This window comes from Thermobia domestica, chromosome 3, assembly GCF_964235325.1.
Source record: "Thermobia domestica chromosome 3, izTheDome1.hap1.1, whole genome shotgun sequence".
Lineage (NCBI taxonomy): Eukaryota > Metazoa > Arthropoda > Insecta > Zygentoma > Lepismatidae > Thermobia > Thermobia domestica.
This window is the reverse complement of record NC_137456.1, coordinates 37,984,429-38,008,209: the sequence shown is the minus strand read 5'-3', so window position 1 is coordinate 38,008,209 and position 23,781 is coordinate 37,984,429. Positions and strand designations below refer to the sequence as shown.

General features: G+C 36.7%; 1 protein-coding gene across 1 annotated transcript in view; it reads left to right on the top strand.

The window, feature by feature from the left end:
• LOC145680297 (arf-GAP with dual PH domain-containing protein 1-like) overlaps positions 1–23,781 on the top strand; it is a 60,383-nt gene that overhangs the window by 21,952 nt on the left and 14,650 nt on the right. The window lies entirely within an intron of this gene.

Genomic DNA, 23,781 nt, shown 5'->3' with positions numbered 1-23,781 from the left:
GTGGTTTCGATCTCCGGCCAAGTAAGTTTGTGGTGGACAACATCGTGTCCGTGGGTTTTCTTCCCATTTTCTCGTTCACCAATTCTCCCATTATCAATCATTTGCTTTAATCAGTTTCCCTTAGTCTAAAGGGCATAAGTGTGGGACGTTGAAGTCTATAAAGATTTCATTTCGTTTTTATAGTTCTCGCTCGAAAGCAAAATTTACGAACTGTAAGAAAGAGAGAAGAAAGAAATTCAGAAATTCTTGGACTCTGTATAACATGTAATTATCAAAATTAGATAACAAATCTTGCTTTGTTACCAGAGGATTTTTCATAGTTTATTAGATTTTCGTGATTTTCATTTGGTGTGTTGTAGGTTATTTTATGTACATTTTATTTCTTTTTTTATCTGTGTACGAAAATTCTTAGTTTTTCTAGATGGGATTGACATAAGTAATAGACTTCGTTCATATTATTTTGCAGATATTGTTTAAGCGTTTTAGATTTAGCTGTACAAAATGTAGCAATAATGATATTTCTATAGGTATTTTTAATTTTACCTTCAGATATTATGTGACAATTCTTGTGATATTTTTAGTTGTATTGTACTTATTAATATGCTCTAACTACAGTTTGGTTTTGTGTGTGTGTGTGTGTCTTAGTGACTGTACGTATACGTATATTAGTTATTCACATAAATGGAATTTACTCTTAATTGTCTACCTTCGTTTTGTACTTGTTTTAGTTTGCTTTCGTTAATAGTCGTGTTAATATGTGACAGCCTTCTTAGTTTTGTAGCACACACAGAAATGTCAGCTTTGATCCGCAATGGAAAATGAAGTTATTTCTATTTCGTAGAGATAGCTTGTAATTGAAGACGCTTTTTTTTTTTTTTTTTTTTGTGTGTGTGTGAAATATCTGCAGTGATGGTAGTCAACAAAATTTATATATTAGTCACTATTAGATAGTAAGTTAGGGTTAACTGCAAGCTATTTTGAAGTTTCGAGCCTTAATTTAGATTTCCAAAAAAGTTTGTTCCAATTCAACCTATATCGCATTATTTAGGGTAAACAAATATTGATGACCAATTGTGCCATAATTCATAGTCATTTATTATTTATCCCAGATAAATAGTACAACCGAACAGCAACTTATTAAACGCACATACTTAATCCAGCTTATGCTTATCTCTTGTACAATGATTTCACAATCACACTCAAATCTCTTTAATTAAATTTCCTCTAGAGATTCCTGGCTAATCTTAATTGTCTTAGATTTCCTCTAAAGATTCCTGACTAATCTTAGTTGTCTTAGATTTCCTCTAAAGATTCTTGGCTAATCTTAATTGTCTTAGATTTCCTTTAAAGATTCCTGGCTAATCTTAATTGTGTTTTAGATTTCCTCTAAAAATTCCTGGCTAATCTTAATTGTGTTTTAGATTTCCTCTAAAGATTCCTGGCTAATCTTAATTGTGTTTTAGATTTCCTCTAAAGATTCCTGGCTAATCTTAATTGTGTTTTAGATTTCCTCTAAAGATTCCTGGCTAATCTTAATTGTGTTTTAGATTTCCTCTAAAGATTCCTGGCTAATCTTAATTGTGTTTTAGATTTCCTCTAAAGATTCCTGGCTAATCTTAATTGTCTTAAACACACATCAATAATAATCACCAAAGCTGCTACAGCATAAAAGTTCTAGCTTATTAACTTAATCGTTACGTAAAAGTTTAAAAATAAACCATGCAAGAAAGTTATACTAACAATGCGAAAATAGAGAAATGATAAACAACAAGTAGCGTTGCGGAATAACGTGTGTTGTATAATCAAAAAAATCTTGATTCGATTTTTGTAGTCAACTTTCCTGAGTGAGATTTTTTTTTTTTTTTTTTTTTTTTTTTTTTTTTTTTTTTTTTTAATCTTGTCAGTTGTATACTGACTTAATAAAGGGAAAAATGACCCAGTACTAGAGCGCTGACTTTTTGTTCAAAAGAGCAATGTTTGATTCCAGCAGATGCGAGTTAATGGTAAGCAACATTATTGAGTAGGTTTTCTCAAGAGTCTACCTTTTATTCCATTGTCTGTTTCGTTATAATTTACTTCCATTTTCTCATCATCTCCTGTTTCCTAAAGGACATAATATTGGGTCGCTAAACTAAAGATTTCATTTTATTTCACTTCACTGCGTCTTACGAAGAGTTTCAGCAAATCGGGTGGCCTGATATTTAGGATATTGTGTTTGAACATAACGGTTTCCAATAACCTTTTGTTTCTGGATCTTCGAAATCAGAGTCCAATTTATTTTAATTTAAGTAGCTTCCTAGTTGCTGCCTAGTTGCCTATTGACTTAGTTTCTAAAATTCTATACCATCACTTGGATTCGAACCAGTGTACGCACATATAAGGCAATGTTAATCATACGGCTACACGAGAGCGTACTTGAGAAACACGATGGCTCAGTGAATTATTTGATTTGTTTTGATTTTTAGTTTAGCGTATCTTTCAACAGCGAGGCTATGTAAGACGTGGACCTACAGCTTAACGTGGAATCCTAACCACACGAGCTCCAGACGGGAATCGAACCCAGGTCTCCCACGCCGGGCTCTGGTGGAGCGCTCACCTCTGATGCAAGGGATCCCTGCCTTGGTTCCCAGCTACGCGAGTTTGTGGTGGACAACATCGTGTCCGTGAGTTTTCTCGGGGTTTTTCCGTTTCCTCTCATATTCTTATTCCTAATTATCCACTTTCATTAGTCTTCTGTCTACATTAGCGTAAATAACATAAGAGTAGGTGGTAAAACTAGAATTTTCACTTCGCTTTATACGAGAGCGTATATATCGCTTAAAATCACAGTAAAGGCACTCCAATATCTTCCTGTCTTTGATGGTCCCGAAACAGGTTCAAATAGAGGGAAAAAATTAAAATTATAATCGTATTATTTTTAACAAATTACTTTAGATCAAATTTTATTTATTTTGTTACGTAGGTATCGTATGTAGTTTTGTGTTTAACTTCCTCATAGAATATGGATGCATTGTGTGGTTATAATTTTTCATATCTATATTAGATAGTCAATATACTACAATATTGATCTGTTGGTTTGTTTGCTTAGTTTAACGTTTCATTGTTATGATGCATGAGAGTCGAACCCGTGTCCGTGAGTCCAGCGTGCTAAAATTCGTCACTATTGTGAAATGCAAGAAAAGTTTTCTCTCCACTCTGATACATACATGTTTCTTAGAAGAAAAACAATCAGCATTTCGTAATAGGTTATTTCATATCAGTAATTTATTCATTACTGAGTTTCAATATATATGTGCAATATTTTGCGTAGATGTGAATAAGTACCTAATTTTTGCCGCCTATTTGATAAAGTCAAGTTTGAAGTTATGCATATTTAATTAATCGTAATAATTATTTACGGGTAACATTATTATCCTTTTTTTTATATAGCTATTTATTAAAATAAGATTATTTCTCACTATCAGTCATGTGTAATTATATTTGAACTTAGAAGAATGTAGTAAGTAAAAAAATACAAATTACACCCCGTGTACTTGATAAGTACGTTTGCCTTTTAATTATTACAAAATGCCTTTCAATTATTACAAAATTATAACTTTCACATAGAAGAATGTAATTAATTAGAATGAAAAAATCATTATTGCTATTTTACCTTCACGGTTTTCATATAAAATACTTATTTTTCTTTTAAAGTATACACAGAATATTTTCTATTTTTTTTTTTTTTTTTTTCAGGACAATTATTGAAAAATATCAAAAATACTTTTAAATTTATATGCTTTGTGTTTTAGTTAAGAGTTCTTATGTGTTTTGTTTTGTTTTTAAAGTGTAGCTTATTGGGTATATTGCATGCTAAAATGTTTTATTTCTTTAAAATACTTAATATAAATGAAAAAATAAATATATAATTTTAAAATGATAAAAATTAAACTTTCCTAATTAAACTATTGTTTTAGTTTTAATTGAAAAATTTCCTAAAACTATTTTAAATTGTTCCCTTAATATTTTCCGTATCACATGCGCTTTTTTTTTCTGTAACCTTGTCTGACCTCTGAAACATGATTGAATATATTCACGGTGTTCCTCTAACAAAGGGCCAAATTTTGAGGACTGATAGTATAGGTCATGACACGCAAAAAAGTCTATATAAACCATGGGTCCATTCCATTCCGCTTCGTTTTCGAAATATCGATGTATCGATGAAAAGAGCACTGGTGCACTCTAAGCAAAATCAACACATGGGTGTAGTTGCATCGTCTTCGATTTAGCTCGTGTTTTGGTATGTTATAAGGTAGCAAGAGAGGTGTTGAAATGCAAAGTGGCAGATGCTGATGGTTCACCGTTTCCAAAATATAGAGCACTGAACACGGGAAAAATGATCCAAACATGCATATATATTAAAATACTTAGTTACAGTATGGTGAACGTGAGGAACATGAAACTTTTCCACAGTACACATAGTAATACAGAGGAGCATACAAAAAAGTAAGAAACCAATATCACCAATGTTGCCATCACAATGGCAAGTCAAAGTGACCCAAGTTTGGTCATCTTTGTGGAGTAGAAGAGGAAAGAATGACTAACCTTTATTTTGTGAGTAACAACCGTGAACCTTCCTCAGAACATCGGTGTGTATTTCAGCTGGTAGTATGTTGCTATTTTCTGTATATGGATGTTATTGTAACTCAATGTTGTCGATATTGTCAATTCCTGGAGAAAAATTGTTCAGCATTCTAGTGTTTCTTCTTCAAGTTCAGTTAAAATCTCTTTCTTTTTTGAATTGAATTTGCATTGTATATAAATTTAATTTTCACGAACTAAGGGACATTTAAATATATATGAAGACGAAATCAGTAAAATCAAACGATTAAAATTCCATCGTATTTCAGAGAAAACAGAAAAAGAATTCTCCATATAAGTCAACGAGCTAAAACTCAAAGATGGCACAGGTATTCAGTACAGTTAAACTCGTATGATGAAGTATTGGGTCATGTGCTCGAACAAGTCCTCACTAGAATAAAGTTTGTAGTTTTTTTTTTTTTTTTTTTTGGGGGGGGGGATTAATAAGTGCAGATTTTGTATGAAAATTAGTTCTCAGCTCGGAGCCGTATTGTTGTGTTTCAAGTACTCATCACCATCAAGATGGACTTCGAGGTGAACAGTGGAAATTGTCTGAAAGTATCAAACGTTTCTAATTAGGTCGTGCTCCCAAAGAATGTTTCGTATGACTATTGCTGAGTTGTGACATCACATGACATGTCAACTCCAGTGTTTTGTGAGATTGGCGCCAGTCTACACGGGACAGCTGAAATTGTGTGAAAAGATTTAATGTTAGGTAGCCATCAACTCCTGATAGAACAGGCTCGAGCAAACCGCCTGATCGAGGCAAAGAAGCTTCTTGACAAAGTGCTGAACTAGGATGTGGTTCTTCTGTGATGACTTTTGTCAGAAGAGAAAGAGAGAGAGAAAAAAGCAGATGGCTTCCTACAACGCATCGCATGCACAGTAAATTTTCCCAAAATATGGTGTTGGATGTTTTCAGAGGGAATGATGTGGTGTGTCTTTGCACAAAGTCTTAGGTCTAATTCCAATGTATATATGGAGTTGCAGAACACCTTGATGAAGATTTCGGGACGAGGATGGCTGCTGGAAGACCCTATGTGTGGCAGCAAGATTTAGCTCTATACCACTGAAAACACACAGAAGTGGTTGCCATAAAATGTTTACCATTTCACCGGTTCAACATACGCCCCCTAACTCCCGTGGTTATTATGTGTGTGTGTGGGGGGGGGGGGGGGGGTAAGCAAGTAACTAACCGTACTGCCTATAACACCAAAGGCACCTGGTCGACAGGATTTGCTGGCGTTTGAGGCCCTCCCTGAGGCAGTTACGGATGTTGAGAATGTGTACAAAGTAGATAGTAATAGTTCATAGAAAACATAATACCATTTGTAACATCATAATAGAATAATGCCATTTGCAACACCGTTTAATAGCACATCTCCTTATTTTATGAATGTAATACCAGGTAGGTAGCCACCATTTTGTGATACACAAGGTGCACTCTCAAAATCATCAACTAATAAATTATCATCCATCACAGACGCCAATAATCTGTGCGGAATTGCGTCTACCTCTTTCTAAATTCTTCATAAAGAATGAAATTGCACTATACATCTTCGCATTCGTATCATCTCATGCCAATTCGGTACTCGTCCAAGTCTTCCAACTTTGAAATGTTTAAATTTCGCTACAGTGTACTGGTACGACACAGTAATCATTTCTAAATATCTTCAATCACAAACGCGAGCTGTGTTAGGAGTCCAGTGCTTCAGTGCTAATAAAATAGCGTCCCTGCTGCTGTAATGTTTCATGCTTGTTTTCATCTTCACTGCGGAACCTAAAGGGTACCAACTTGTGAATTTGGCACATGAATATTGCAGAACTCTGTATTTAAATCAAAATTTTGTATTAAATAAACTCTTTCGTGGCTTGTTGTGCGACTTCATCTTAACATCGACTATTGTGAGGGAGATAGGTCTTAAGAGTCGACTTACAAGCTGCGTCTATGTCGCACGAGCATACCTATTCAGCACTATTATTTACCTGCTTGGCGCTTTTCTTTTATATCATATTCGCCACATGTATTTTATCTTGTTCCAACTTCGTTATTTAACATCCTACCGTACCATTGTTTGATTTCCTGTTAAGCATTATTAGTTTATATCCTACTCAGTCCCGTTGTTATACATTCTATTAAGACCTTGTTTTACTTCCTGTTCAGAATCTTTATTTTATGTCTTATTGAGCACCTTTATTTTACATTCTATTCAAAATATTTATTTTACCTGTATATAAAATACTTCACATCTATTGAATGTCTTTATTCCCATTTAGCACCTTTATTTTACATATACTAGCTGAACCTGCGCTCTCTACACAGCGTATCATTCACATATGGGCATGAATCTCCTTATCATTCCTCACAACATCTGTATATGTCTCTTTACAGACATAAGTGAAGAACGTCTTGATAAAAAATCGGCAAAGGATAACATAAAGGGGATATTTTTTCGATTATTTTTTTTTTTTTTTTAATATCTCGCATCGTTTGCAAAATTTGATCCTGCATCCGGTTGGAGTTTCTAATTCATGTATGACCAGTGTTTTCTTTCTTCGTGCATGCAATATGAATAAGGAAATATATTACACACACAATCAAGTATAATATCAGTGATATATGGTGTTCATTGGGCAAAACACTCCAAACGATAAAGATTCATCTTAGACTGGAGAAATGGTTATCCTTCGTTTTTCATTATCATTTGGCCATGAAACAAACGCCAAAGAGATATACTAACCTTGTATACGAGTGTGTGGTGTTGGAATGTATAACTCGTAGGATATGATGCTTTACTTTTTAAAATTTCAATACTTCCAGTGTACCCCTAAAAATGTAATAAAGCAGTGGTTCTCAAGCTAATTCCTATCACGACCTCCATTTTATCACATCCTCTTGGCAGCGCACCACTTATAATTTCTGGTATGTAATAAGCGTGTCTGGGATTTTTAATATACCTATTGCGGAGATCGTACGATATCTATCTATTTCTATAATAGTAGAATCCATTTCTTATATATAGTGGATACATTAACTTCCCTAAAAACGATGGATTAAAACCAAATTTGGTCAGTTCATTCATATTACAAATATCGAATCCGATCCGTCATACTATTTCAAAATGGAGACCGTTTGAAAATTTTAAAACTTCGTAAATCCCTTAATTTTGGGTCATATGATAAAAAAAAAATAGTGATTTCTAATTTTGGTTTAAAAAAATTTGGACAGTTGTTAAAAAAAAAAGTTATTGAGTATTTTAATTTTCGTGAGGCCACCACTTTGAGTAACCTCATATTGTGAATTTGGTACATTGTTATGTGTGTGTACAATCTAACCAAAAACTGTTAAAAGCAGCTTGTTTACATTTAAAATTTGGAAAACAAATAAAATCCCACACCAAAAATATACTTTCATTGTGGCCAGCTTGCTGGAAAAAAGATTATTCGCTCACACAAATACGTGTAAAGAACATCAAAGAATCCTAAACAAATGCTATTGTTGTTCTGCTTTTATTCTTAACAGTATGTATAAAAATAAAAATATGTTTATCAGAACAAAATTCAAAATAATATTTACAAATATTTTCCGGTATTAGATTCTAATTACGAGGCGCGTCCAGAAAGTAAGTTCCGTTTGGTAATAAAATTAAATTGTGTACAGATACAGAAAAATTATTTATTGCACAAAATTCTACAACTCTTAAACTACTTTTCCACATAACTGCCGAAATTTTGCAGGCATTTGTCATAGCGTGACACAAGGTTTTGTATACCTTCTTCATAGAAGTTTGCCGCCTGTGTCTTCAACCAGTTGGAAACAAATTTCTTTCAGCTCGTTGTCATTGTTGTGAGATTTGAGGAAATTCCATACTGAGAGCACTAATTGTAAACCTGCGGTTTTCCTGGATCTTGTCATCAATCGCGTGAACCAGTTCTTCTGTAACCAAAGATGGACGCCCACTTCGTTCTTCATCGTGTACGTCACTACGTCCTTCATTGAATTGTCGGACCCATCTTCTCACCATTGAATCACTCATTGCAAATTTGCCGATAAATTTCACTTGGTTTCACTTTCCTCGCATTCAAAAAACGAATCACCGCTCTGATTTCACAAGCGGCGGGATTTTCAATCAACACCGACATTGGAAACAAGCACAACAAAGCGTACGTGACTGACAGCGATCTCCAAATGGCGCACGTTTCTTCTCCTTGATACAGAGCGTCTACCGCGCATGTGCGGAACTGCGATCGCAGCGCTGCAGCGGAGATAAATTGAAACGGAACTTACTTTCTGGACGTGCTATGTATATTTATCTCTTCCGCTTATCTTCGCGACCCCCAGGTTGAAAAACCTGTAATAAAGAAATATCTGCCATTTTTAAATATTCATTTAGAACTGAACAATTTACACAAAACTTGCAATCGATCAGTGAAAACAGCATCTTTCTAGACCGAGTGGTTTCTGAGATATCATTGTCAATAGAATTGGCCACAAACATATAAACGTCCACAAACATAACTTTTCTTGACCACAAACATATAAATTTAGCATTTTAATATATAGATTGAGCGCCATTGTTGGATTGATTTATGATTTAATTGGGACGCCAGCTGAGCGGATAGCACCATTGTCTTAAATCCTGATTGGCATATTGATTTACATCATATGCAACACACGTATTTGTATCATATTCAGCACATCTTTATTTTAGTCATATTCAGCACAATTTTGAGGCCGTGGTAGGTCAGTGGTAGAATACTCATCTGTGGTGTATGGAGTACAATCTCGCGCCAAGTTGCTTTGTGGTGGATAAACGCTATGTGCGTTAATTTTCTCGGGGTTCTCCCGTTTTCTTTCACTTTCTTCATTCCACCATTATCATTCATCTCATCATCACCGTCTTTCTTAGCCTCGGAGCATAATCGTGGTTCATGAAACTTAAAAAGAAGAGAAACACATGTTCTTCGCGTTCATTGTTTTACATTCTATCCTACACTTTTATTTAACATTCTGTTCAGTACCTAGACTATTGAGACTGGATTTATAATTTAGAGTGGGGAAACAACCAAAGGGTACAGGAGTATATTGCACTTCTTCTAAATTTTGATTAAAGAATACTGTGCGCAGATTTCGCTTCGTTTTATAGTTTTTCAAATTAACTTTATTACCCTCCTCCCCTAGTAGTATTTTTATTCCACTGATCGGGAATCCAATAAGAAAAGAAATAAAGAAAAGATATTAAATTAACTTGTCTAATTTCTCCAATTTCTTACTGGACGATAACTGTGATTTCAAATGTTTGTTAAAAGGATAGTAAATACATATCTGTACGTTGGTCGTTTTACCGCAAATTACCTCTAGGGTCTAATAACAGCTTCAGACATAGTGAATATCATCGTTCAGTCATCTTGTTTCCTGTGTCATCATGCACTCATCTTGTTATTCGTAGTATTCGCTTCAGTTTTGGTGGTAGTTGGTGATTTGGTTAGTGTGTATTTGTGTGCTTGAAAGGGTTAATTTGGAAGCATGTAGTTTTAGATATGTGCTATTTATTGGTCTGTAGATCACTTAGTTGTATGATCTGGTGCTCATTAATCTGTGAAAAAGAGTACCTAATTTAAACATTTTACTGTTTGATACATTACCAAGTACAGTCAATTATGCTTAAAAGCACCTAGTCCATCCATATATCTTGTAAGGGCCTGTTTCACATGAACTGTAAGTATATTTTAATTATTTTATTTTGGATAGGGGTGAGAATGAGATAAAAAATATACACATATTTCTGATTTAATTTCACCAATGGTGAAAAGTACAGTACTTCTCAGAGATGGGTTGGCCAGCAATTTTGTATATATATATATATATATATATATATATGTATATATATACAATACGTAAAAGGACTTGTGATAGTTACGGAGAACACCACTTTTATGCTATCAACGTAATTGTCTAGTCATCAGTATACGGAAAAAAGAAGAAAAAAAAATAAAAAGCGTCTGATTTGATGACTGTTATGTTACATATAACCATGCGCTATTTTTAAAATTTCTTTTCTTTCTCCGACACTTCTGACGATGAGGCTATAACCTTAAAAGTGTCATGAATTCGTTGGTGTACTGCGCTAATAATGCTAATGTTCTTAAAACTGAACTAGAGTTTTGGATTGCTCTATACTTCTGCTTCAATTTTACTACGATGGAAACAACTTTTTTTTTTTTTTTTTTTTTTTTTTTGTAGACTCTGTTACCTTAGTAGACGTTAGCTAAATTACACATGGAGATCAGGAGAACGCTGAGGCCAAAACAGGGCGGTTCCTCTGAATTTGTTTAAGAGCTGTTGTTGTTCTGTGAACTGTGACTTCATCCTGTTGAAAATAGGGTCATCTGGTGTAAATTGATTACAGACATAGAAATGTTTATCCATGTAACGTTGAAGTTAACTGTTTAATTAAAAAGTATTGATATGATTAGACGGGCTGACACAGCACACTACAAGCTAATCTAAGCGTCATGTAACGGAACTTTTTATACACACGTGGTTTACGTCTTTACAAGTGTTGTGCATTGTTTGAGATCATATAGAAACCCTAACCCGGAACAGTGCCTCTTCCGGCATAAATAAGTATCCTGCCATTTGTTGAACAATGTTTTCTAGAAATTACTCACTTTGGAGAATCTTGTCGTCTTCCACAGCGAAATTCGCCACATAACAGTATTTCCATTTATGAAATAAAATATTTCTCTTTACTTCTAGCGACACAATCTGAAGTAATGGAGTTTTGAATCTCCTCGCAGCACTCCTCCCCCATAAGTATAGGGGCCCATAGGTCCCTCCGATGGAATAACTGCTTGTACATTATTAGATTTCTTCTTTAATTTGGTAATTACTTGCACAGATTTTTGCTGTATTATTGTTACCTCTATTATTATAATTCTCGGATTGATTCGAGGTATTGCGATAAAACGGAGTTCGATTATCACGACCACTGGACTACTGATAGTGTTCTTTTCCTCAAGAGAAATTTCCGTTTTGGTTGTTTCGATTAAGGCCAGTTTTCTGCCTATAATTGTTATTGTTGTTATTATTTTTGAATACATTGTTACAGTTCTCAGAATTATAAGAGTTTGTGTGACTGGTGCTGGAATCCAGCTGTGTAGTTTTATTTTCCAATACTTTAGCCGGACGTGCAATAGTACGCTTTTGAGATTATTTAGGAAACTCGGTAGAAGAAGAGTATGTATGTCCCGAAACGATAAGTATTTTGTTCATACGTCCGTCTACGTCTGAGCTCAGATTGTGCAATAGTAGACAAGCACCTTCAGTTGGTAAAAACACAATAATCAAGTCTGTCAGTTAAGAAGAAGTTTGGAGTCTTTGTAATATTGTAGTAATTTTCTGCCAGGTACCACACGAACACTAGAAGTAACGGGCTCTTCGTCCTGTCGTATTTCAAAAGTTTGAAGATACTTTTTTGAATTCTCTCTATACAAGGTGAGCAGTATCGGTTTTTAAACAATCAAACAGAATCATCATAGCAAACACTTTCAGAGGATACTAATCTCAGGCACGCATCGGCGACAAGAAAGATAAATTTTCTAACAGTCATCAGTTTCTCAGCATCTGTTAGCTGATATATTTAGAGGCATCTCCGGAAATCCAGAAGAAACCAACGCGATATATCTGGCTTAACGTCCCGAAAATAACTCGGTAACTCGTTCAAATCTTGTAGCGGATAGTAAGGGCAGACGCAGAAAATACACGAAGAACATCTATTACATTAGTCAGGAAAGATTAGTAGAAGAAACTTTACAATTAGTGATAGCTAGAGGCACGAGTTTTTCGCAATGCACGATAAAACGAAATGCGTCAGAATTAAGTAATTTTCAGTTTCTTGACGTTTTATTATAATTACGTGTATTTTAATTGATTTCCGTTGCGCGATAAAACGCGAAATTGGCAGTCTTGCGCGAAGTTTCTAGCAATACGCGATATAACCCGAAATTTTAAAAATATGTTTTCATTATTTTAAAAACGTTAGTTTTCCGCTGACGGAACGGTAGAACGTGGCATGAACTGTGCATTTTGGGTGATTGGGACATGACTATAGGGAACATGTTGCTCGTTAGCTATCACCATCGCAGCTGGATGGGGCGTTCCGAAGTGGTGATTGTTTAAAGTTTGTTGTAAATGTGTGGCTCCCAACAAGCAATGTTAATTGTGAGAGATTTTTCTTCCAAGTATGGACTGATGATAAGTGGCAAATGTACAACAATGAAGGAGGAAAATGTGAGAACATATAGCATGCTTATGTCTAATGGTTAAATGTAACTTGTGCCTATGTGTTTTCAGAAGACAGTAAAAAATTCCTACTCATAGTAAGTTTAGTTACTGATTGTCCTCAGTTCGATTTGAAAAATATATTTTTTTTATAAATGAAATTGACATTGTCAAGTGAAATATTCAGTGTATTTTGTTTGTAGGTAATTAATGGTTTATTTTTATATTATGATCTATGAATAAAAGGAACAATTGTAAAAATGTCAGAGAATTCTTTTCCACAAGAGCTACAAAATGCAAAATTTTATTTGGAAAATGCGACAAAACGCAAAATATGAAAAGCGAAACGCGACATTTTCAAATTCTTAGTGCGAAAATATCGAGCCCCTAGTGATAGCCCAAAAAAAGATGTATAATCAAAGGGACATGAGATTTTCCTTAGGCAAATTCCAAGATGAATAATTAATTCCTTGATTGCTTAATAAGGTGTCATAATGTCGAAGTGGCATGATACAACAATACTAAGTTTGTCGTACAAAGGGTTGTAATAAATTTCAAAATAAACAGAATTTAAAATTAAAATATGGGTAATAAAAGGGGAATACTCTATACTTGATTTTAATGGAACATTTACTTTGATTAATGTCAATAAATGAAATGGAAATTACACAAAATTTTAATAAGTTAACTGCTCTAGTTATGATTGACCTATTCACATTCTTCTTTCTCGCACACGAGCAAAAGCAGCAGGAGGCAAGAAACTAGACTGCGCTTAACATAGCGGAGAGAGAGGAAAGACTGAAACATCATTATCACTTCAAACAATATTAACTTGCAGAAACGCAGTGACAAATATATTGCTATATTGAGCGAAGAAGAGTGGTCTGTCTCACTGTTATACATAATTATGGGGTAATAGTGGGGCCACTGATAGCCTTAACCATATCAAATTGATATATCAACACATTTTTAACATTCACGCTTAGCTTATTGTAGAGACTGTAGAAGAAGGTCTCGGTATAATCAGTGCAGTTTTCATTGTAGTCATATATGCCAAACATTAAATCAAAATTAAAATGGAAGGACGACCATTTACAGAAGAAAATTGTAATAAAGACTTATAATTACATAACTATCAATTTGATATTATAATTTGTCTTTACTTACGTGTAATGTGGGTTTCTATTACCGTGGTATGGCGCGTCTTCAGGATCGAGAAGGCCTCTAGACATAGAGGTTAGCTGCGAATATACTGAATAAGAGTCGCGGACAGACGACAAGGGGTGGTCCTCCATAGGTGGTGCCCATTTGCTGCGTAACGCTTAAATAAGCTCTTTGGTTTTAGGAATCTTTGGCAATTCAGTTCATTTGTCAGGAAATATCCTTTGCGTTGTTTGTAAGCATCGAGTCCCAGGACACTGCTTAAAGGAGCAGTTCGAGTTAAAAACAAGTTTGGTGCAATAGAAAGAGTAACAAAAAATAAGAGACCCGTATTTTTTAATATCTTCATAGGGCGTCTCGTTCAGCTTCTATAGGCATTTACTTTTGATGAATCGTAAATGCTGACGTCACACGTGGACTACGCGAGGAACTCAATGTAAGTAAGCAACCACTCCCTTGTACGCAGCTGATAAACCTTTAATAGTACAGTGTATTTAATAGATTGTGTTTTGGGTTTGTTAGCAATCTTTCTTTGTGTTGAATTCTTAAGGGACGTTTTTGTTAGTTGTTTTTCCTAAAGCATTAGTATTTAAAAAAAAGAGCAGAGAGAGAGAGAAAGCAGTAATTACGTAGTGTTGTGCGAAGCAGTGTTCCAGACATGTTTTGGGGGGGCACTGTCTCCCGGAGCTCTGAGATTGCCCCTTGGGGAGACCAAAATAATACGTCTATAATATAATGAAATATATAATAGTACTGTGTGAAAATAATGTGCCTTTACGAATACTAAGTATTCGGAACATTTTTTTCTGACCTCTCCCCCCCCCCGCGGAACATTTTTTTCTGAAAGAAACACTGGTGTAAAGTAGAAAACACATGTTAGTACTGCGCGTGCTGTGTCTGTAAAGTGAAGTAGAAATGCCTAACACGTGCTATGTTTCCAGTTGTAATTCTCGTGCGATTAAAGCTGAGGACATAAAGTATCTTTTTTTACGTTTCCATATCGTGAGAAATCACCAGATCGATATAAATTATGGCTCCAGAAAATCAATAGGAAAAAAAATTGTGCGAAATAAAAACACTCGTGTTCCAAACATCTTGAAGAGTCCGACTTCGAGCAGTCAGGTTTACTGAAAGAAAAGCTAATGCCAGTGGTGAATCTAAGCTGGAGCTGGGAGGCCCTAGGCCCCCAGTTGTTTGAGTGACAAAAATAATTTAAGCTATTATTTAGATATTTTTGAAAGTTTATAGTAAACATGATATACTTATCATAGTCTGGGTTCTGACTGCCCTTCTCCCAGTTTTTACCGTCTAGATCCGTCTCTGGCTAATGCCAGGAAAATTATTTACACACGAACTGAGAAAGAATGCTGTTTCAAGTATATTATTGAAAGGTTTAGAATCCGAGTCATTAAACAAGCGCCGATCTATGTCCAGTTACCAACGTAAAAATATCGTACAAAACGCAATTGACGGTTGTAGTCAAGACGAGGCATTAGAGGGTAATAGCGACGGTGTCATGATTCTGAAGATACTGCTTAAGAAATAAGCTATACAATATGAATTGGGGAGTGAAATATACCGGCTTGTAGAAGGAATCAGTGACGATGACAGTGTTCCTCAGGACATTGATTCATCGTTTAATTTTTCTGTATCAAGTGATAATGATGGTGAAACGGGTGATGAGAGTTGTTCCGGGGAGAGCGAAGCGAATAAAAGAAATTTAACCGGCAAAGTGTTTTTCGTATTCTGGCAAACTTTACAGATGTTATTTCATTTTTGCCTGATATGTCGCGCTCCTGTACATATCTTGAAGCACAAAATTATAGGGTCTGTGTTAAAAAATTGTAATAATACGTGAAAATGAACATACTTATGTTTGGGAATCGGGAGAATGATTAAAAAGAAGGTGCTTAGTGGTTGTAGCAATCTCGTCTGCCATCTATTTACATAGTATTGGTTTCGAAATTTTAGTTCCTTTTGTGAAACGCTGAACTAATGCTTTGTAGGAAAAACTACGTTTTATAATATTATAAAAACTTTTGTGCAGCCCACCATAAGATATCATTTTCTACATGCAGATGACATTTTTAAGTCTTTGCAGTCAGTTCTGGAAAAGGAAACCGCACTTAGAACGTACCACCACACCTCTCACAAACTAAATGCTTGGCACTGTGTATGGTAGCCAGCTCTCGCTGTTTGACTACAAATGACATCATCATAAAATCTTTCTTCCTCTGTTACTCGCTAACGACTGAACGTATCGCGATCAAACAAACACCATTCCTTTTAGAATTTTCAACTCTGCAAATGGAAATAATTTGTAAAGAATGCATTTCTAAGTCGAACTGCTCCTTTAACGTGCGAGGCATAGACATTTTCGATATCTTTAGCTTATGAGCGGTAATAGTTTCCTAACTGGATTTCGTCGGACAGGTGCCGCTGCTGCTTTCACAAGTTCCGGTGTTCGCACTGTGATGGTCTCCTTTGCCGAGGGCAATCTTTCATAGTTCCAGTCTCAACAAAGCGCTGGATAGTGCGGTAAACGAGTTTTTTTTTTTTTTTTTTTTTTACTCATTTGCAGCTTCGGGGGGGGGGGGGTTGAAAATCTCTGCTGGTGATTTGCATACCTTGTGCAACGCTATCACGGACACACGATATTCATCTCGCCCCATTCCATCTTGAACACTTACAGCTGACACCGTTACATTTCTTTAGTTCATCCGGCAATAACTCACGCTTCACGATACTGCTCTTGACGTCGTTCGCTTCTATGAGCGGAAGTACAACCAACTTCAAAAGTTAGGATAGTATTCATAGTGAGACTAGGTACATTCATGGATGTGGATACACACGTGTAAACGTAAAATACTGAATTCGTACACTGTGAAAAATTCCTCCGCCAGTGGAATTTAATATCGTATACAATCGTCTTTCGCGTGTACTCATTCATTTTAACCATAAAATTACCATTTTTATGACTATTCTTAATCAGTACCAAATTTAAGAAAATCATAAACACAAATGAATGCTCGAAATAATTTTGTCTAGTGACATCCTTCGTCTCTTATTAGCCGAATAGAACCCAATAATAGTAGTTACCATCTATGCTGGTGATAGGCAGTGTTTTGGAGCAAAAGAAACCAAAATTAAAATAATAATAAGAACAAGATCCAAAGCAAAATAAACTGTAAATGATAAGAATACGTCAGCGAATGGCCATGCTCGACGGTGTGGCAATCGGTGAACAAACTCGGAAATAGTTCGTTGGCACACTTGAGGAAACACGTTTTTATTGAAGTGCCTCAATGTACTGGAGAAGGATTTAACGTTGTCGGTATCTAGTAGCTAATGGAACCGTAACAGTTGTATGCAAATGCCGCTCTCAAAGTAAAACTTATGTGAACATGTAGGAGTGGAGATTCTTGTAGATAATAGGACATCGACTACCCCGAATGTACAGATTTCTTCACACTTTATATGCTCCAGCATCTGAATAAAAGGTTTCTGGAAATCAAATCGGAAATAAAAGGACAAGCAAAGGAGCGGAAAAAGGAAAACAAAAGTGGAGGTCTGCCATACTAAAAATGGGAAGGTAATTACGAAGATATATTCTGAGTTGGATCAAATGAGAACAAGAACTAGCGAATTACAAGAATGTGTGACGAAGTATTGAGATCAAATTATAATGCTCAAAGAAGTCACTCAAAATATGGTGATCACCAAACCCACAACTGAAGAAGGAAGTTCAAAATTTGAGAAAGCTGCAAAAGAGATGCAGAGAAAAATTGAAATGAATTATCCGAAGTTCTCAGGGAGTACCTAGTAATAGCAATAATGTAACAAATATCGGTGAATGTGAATTTGTTAAAAATGTAACCAATATCAATGTCTCTAATCATGTACATTCTCTGGCAAGTATCGATAGGATAAAATCAATTACACCATCACTTACAGTAATAATTCTAATCTTATAAATATCTCTACTATCACTACAGTCGGAAATAACTTAAATTCGAACTGCGTTGGTACGAGCGCGATTCACATGGGATATATGACGTTCGCTAGAAACTTAGAAGGCACAGAGCGACTTGTGTGCTTGCTGGGAAAATAGCTTACCAGGTGAGACTGATAAACAAGAACTTTAATACCACATTGAAGTCCAAAGGAACGGATAAATAAATCACATGTCCTAAGCGGAGATGAAAAACGGAACATTCCCCAAAGAAGACGACGACGAGAAATGGAACGCGAATAGACTTACTAAGTTAAAACCAAATGGTTTAAGAGCAATTATAAAATGTGATGGACAATTTACTCCCGGAACAGCTCGAGTATTCCTAGTACAGTCCGAGCATTTAACTTGTCAGGTTAAGCGAGAGAGACAAATTACTACTGCCAAGGTGCTGAATTAAGTCCACGGATGCTTGGTTAAGAAACATGCCCAGTTCGATATTTAATTGCGAGGATTTTGCTCTCTTATTTAAGAAGTAGTTCATTAGAGGTGAAGTAATCTACCGGCACGTATTCATTTGCCACCAACGACAGCTACAGCCTATGGACCTTTTTAGTGAGCAAATACCGTTAACTACCCGACCCATGTTTTCTCGATGATTGGACTGTTATGTCCTCGTGTACGAAGTACCTTCAAGGTTTGTCCGTCGATTTTGGTGTTCCCTTGAAACGAATAACCCCGATTGCTCAGAGTGGAATACTCCCACAGCGCGGCCGGACCAAGGTCCGAAGCCTACCAGTTTATCCTATTGGTCGAGTCATGATCTTTCGTGCTCTGCAAGCATGATGCCTGATCGTTATAACGCAAGCTCACACCCCGCCAGTGGAAGGACCAGCTACCGAATGCCATGAGACCACAATCCTGTAGGGTCCAATTCAATCCGGTAGCCCCAGGTGAATCCGAGGATGGTTTATTGTTTCCGGTCCTGCATACCTCTGTCGTTCAATGGCTACCGCCTTCCGCGTGGAAGTGCCGCGAACACGTCGAGATGCTCCGGATCTTATCTCGGATCCAATGGTACGTGTCAGCTCACAATTTGGGTTTGACATTGGCCCATTTCCTCGCACAAGTCTGTCCCTTCCACTGGGATCAGAAATGTTACCCAGATTCCTGGCATGGGTTTCTTTCACCAATCGCCGTTTGGTTACTCTACAAATAGAGCCCGTCTATCTCAGGTGTGCCCTCGCAAAACATGCGCAATATACTTCGGCCCCACCCCTGCCACTCTGACGGATGAAACCCTCCCTTTGCTTAGGAAAAAGAAGTGAATGACCTTCGCTATGTTGTCAATTTGTCATTCAATCGTTTGGTCTTGACGAGTGAAGATCGTAAGCTACTTAGCGTGTTCCGCACAGCGCACGGCGAATTCCGTGAAATAATTCATTGTGACAACGCTTCCGCATCCAACAATTGAAAGATCTAGGCCGCAGCAACTTGTCCCTCCTCTTTCAGGGAGGTACAGGATAAAACACATCGACAGCAGCGCCAGAAGGGGCATAGTTGAAATAGAAAGACTCCAGTAGACCATTCCTCCCTTCCGTGGTATAATCGTTCAAATAATACGAAACTCTCTTTTTTGCATATTGACGTTCCACGTACTCTTTGAGATACCGTTGTCTCCTCCCGGACCCAATGATACGTGTAAGTCAACATTTTCAAGAGCCGTGACTACTGCTCTGCCCCTGCGGCAGTATATGACAGCACGCTTAGAGCGGGTACAGAGAGCCCAACTCCTACAGGAAACATGTGAAACCACTTTGGAATTCGCCTGGAGACTGGTAGATAAATACTAGTCCATGGTCGAAGTGTTCGAGAATAAGGCGATTGAGGTCGTATTATCGTTTATACCGCCAGAAGACTAAAATTCTAAGAGGAGTTCCGTGCAAAGTCGATGAGTTATTGGTGTAGCTGACAGACATGCAGCGGTGCGAAGTATGGATTACGAACACTACGTCTAGAAATAACGCTAATGCTAAAAGATACACTCCAGCTATGCGTATGGTTCATATTTTAGCGGAAAGAAAAAACAACGGATTCGGGGGGTGCAGAATAGTAAATAACGAGAATAATAACTCATATGGTAAAAGGAGACTAATAATTACTTTTGTCGGTAGAAGATTCAACTTGAACGTAGACGTTCGAGAGCGTATATGTCATTGTTGTGTGAGAGGCGTCCAGTACATATGAGACTGATTAGTGATTAGTGGATGAAGACAGATTCATCAAAAGCGAATACGAGAGAAGCATCTAGGATATTGGAGGCGGAACTCGAATCACAAGAAAACTGAACGCACAGTCCAATGACAGAAGGCAAGAAGGTTATGTACATGATGAATGAAAATCCCTCTGAAGAAATAATGTACTTCAGGAATCCTATTTGATCGATGTAGATATTCTAAAACAAGAAGGTAAATCTTCGCCTTCCCAACACCGATAGGTCGAGGATCCGCACTGCGAAAAGTTACAATCTGGAACTGCATGTGAGAGCATCGATAATAGTGATTTATTATTTATTCGAAAAACAGCTACAACTAACTGGAGAACGGTTATCCTGAACTCGGTAGTACCTAAATTAGTGAAGAACATAAATGACAGAAGATACTTAGGATTAAAGAAATGCCTGGACTTTAGTGGGTCATTGGTCTTTTGGAATAGGATGAAAAAAAGGTTTTCCATGATGTATTCGAGAATATATGGTATATGCCAGATGTAACCCTCGCATCAGAGCAATTGCGAGTGTTAAGTGTCATGTTATTGGTGAGGAACCACACAATAAAATATTATCGATAAGTTTCCAATGAGTAACGATTTCCTATTATGTTTCGACAATGATTGATGTGTATTCAAGATTTGTTCCACTTTATCCACTCAGAACAGCGCACACAAGAAAAATAATACAAGTACTACATAAATATTTTTCATCATTTCCCCTGTCAGCCACAAATTATCACGGACAGCGGTCTTAAGTTTCCGATCAAAATATGGAAAGAATTCTATGAAGGGCTAAAGATTAAGCACCGTGCAGTGTCGCCGTATTCTCCACAGACAAATGGGGTAGCCGAAAAACGACACCAAGAACTAAATCGTATATTAAGATTATGGTATAGGAAGGACCATTCCAAGCAAATTTTTTGGAGATCCAGTATTTGCTTGCGTTTTTAAGGAGATCCAGTATTTGCTTAATAACTCGTATGTGTGAAATCACGCTTGTTACACCGGCGAAATCGTTTTTACCCTCGGCTCTCGAAGTTTTCAAAAGGAGATCCCCGTGTTCTCCGGAAATGAGATCGGTGGATTTAAGAGATCTAATCCTACATGTAGTCACGATTCGTAAACCAGTCAAGAAATAGGGTGTTGAACGCCGAAGCGCCTATTTCTTAAAATAGCAACTGCTGATTATTAGAATTAATCAATTATTCCCTGCGATTAAGCACAAAGAGCATAAATATCTTCCTGCGTATGTGGGTCCATTCCTAATTACAAAACTGTTAAGGAATTGTGGTGTTTTAAGTGATTTGAGGCTTAATTCATTAGGAACTCATAAAGACGCTCAAGTGTTACGAAGAAAATAAAAATGGGTTATTAAATCATATTCCAGTGTCAGATGATTTAGACATACTATAAACTTTTACTATAACTTTTTATTTTATTGTTTATCTTTTTAACCTCGTAACAAACTGTAACAGAACTGTATTACAGTTAGGGGCCGCGGTGGCTCAGTGGTAGAGCGTTCACCTCTGGTGCTTGAGGTCGCGGGTTCGATCCCAGCCCACGCCAAGTGAACTTTGTGGTGGACAAACACCGTGTGCGTGGGTTTTCTTGGGGTTCTCCCATTTCCTCCCACTTCATTCCACCATTTCATTCATTACTCATCATCACCGTCTCCTTTAGCCTAACCGGCATAACCGAGGGACGTAAAACTCAAAGATTTCATTTTTGTATTACAGTTAAATACTTGAACAACAGAATTAGAAAGAAATTACTAAATATAGATCTTAAACATAAATTATCTTTATCTGTCATTTAATACGGCACGAGGTCGAATGAACATGGAGGATGGGGAAGGAATTAGTACCCTACGCGTTGGACAAGATTAATGGTTTCTTGGGCTGTATGGGCGAGAGATTGTCAATTAACAGGCTAACACCTTTGGTGAGGATACCACGGCGCTTTTCCTGTAGGTCATCGCGAAGTTTTTCCAACAGACCTCTGTTATATGTTGCAGTCACACTATGTTCATAAGTTAGGTAATCCGCATAAAATAACGAACTTGCAATCCCAGAAAACTGAAAGCGGGACCTTCTTAGCAGAAGACTGCACACGGGTCTTTGTAGGGGGTGAGGAGCTGCTATGTTTCCACTATTTACTCATCACTTTAGACTCTGGGTCAAAGTGATATATCCAACATTCATCCATTGTCACGAGACGATCGAAAAAGTCGTTCTCATTGGATACACAGAGAGCCAACACTTCCGATGCACAATCAGCGCATTGCTGTTTTTGAAATGAAGTGAGAAACCTGGGAACCCACCGTGTGGACACTTTGGACAGGTGCAGGTGATCATGTAAGATAGTGGATACTGAGCCATGAGAAATCTTCAACTCATTAACAATAGTATTTATTGTTATTCGTTTGTCGTCCATCACTAGGAGTTCCACTTTCCGAATCATGTCATCATCAATCGCTGAACACGGTCTTCCCACTCTAGATTCGTCTTCCAAACTCATTCGTTCACATTTCAGCTGTCTCTTCTATGTTTTAATAGTGCTTAAGGATGGGTACTTTCCACCATAAACAATTTTCATCTCTGCATAGATGTCCTTCATTTTCATCCTCTAGATGAAGGAACTTTATGGCTAGACGATATTCCACTTTTGCCACTTCTACACTTTCACTCTTTCCAGACGCCATATATTCAACAGTTTTGAATCTAGAAACATAACATTTGCACATTAGTCTGATCAGACATTGCCACATTTCGTGCATAATTTGCACACAAATAACTAAAACATTTCTATACGAAAGCAAAAATATATTGACCACCCCTCATATGAAGATATGGTCAACAAGCTTAATGTATTATTCTACCCATGTTTGTACAATTGCTAAGCGGAGTTTCAACTCTCTGCATTGAATGTCTTATGTGATATATTACAAGTGATTTATCAATAGCAATAAACGTATAACTAAAACCGCCTATGTTATTATGTTCAGATCCTTTTGATATGGTGATTCTTTTGACTCGAGACTGAGAGATTGAGACTGCGGCAATGTTACACACAAAGTAACACTTGACTTTATTTATAAAGCAGAAGTAGTACCCGTTCTTCCATAGGATGTTCCGTTCTTCCAGATCCTTTTTAGGCTTCTTTTATTCCATTCTTCTGCTTTTTTTCTCCTGTCTTTTCGTTCCTGATTTCCACCGTAGATTTTATTTTTATACTGGGAACATCTAGGCTGAATATAATGTTTCTGTTCGGTCTTTTCTTTCTTCTTTCACTCGTCTCACAACTTTTCGGCCACTTCTTCCTTATCGTCCAGTTTTCCTGTCGAACTACTGATTATATGTAGGGGACATAGTGGCTCCGTAGTAGAGTGCTTGCCTCTAGTGCACGCGATCCCTGGTTCTATCCCAGGCCCTATGAGTTTAAGATGGACAACAATGTATCCATTGGTTCTCCCGTTTTCTTCAACATTTTAATT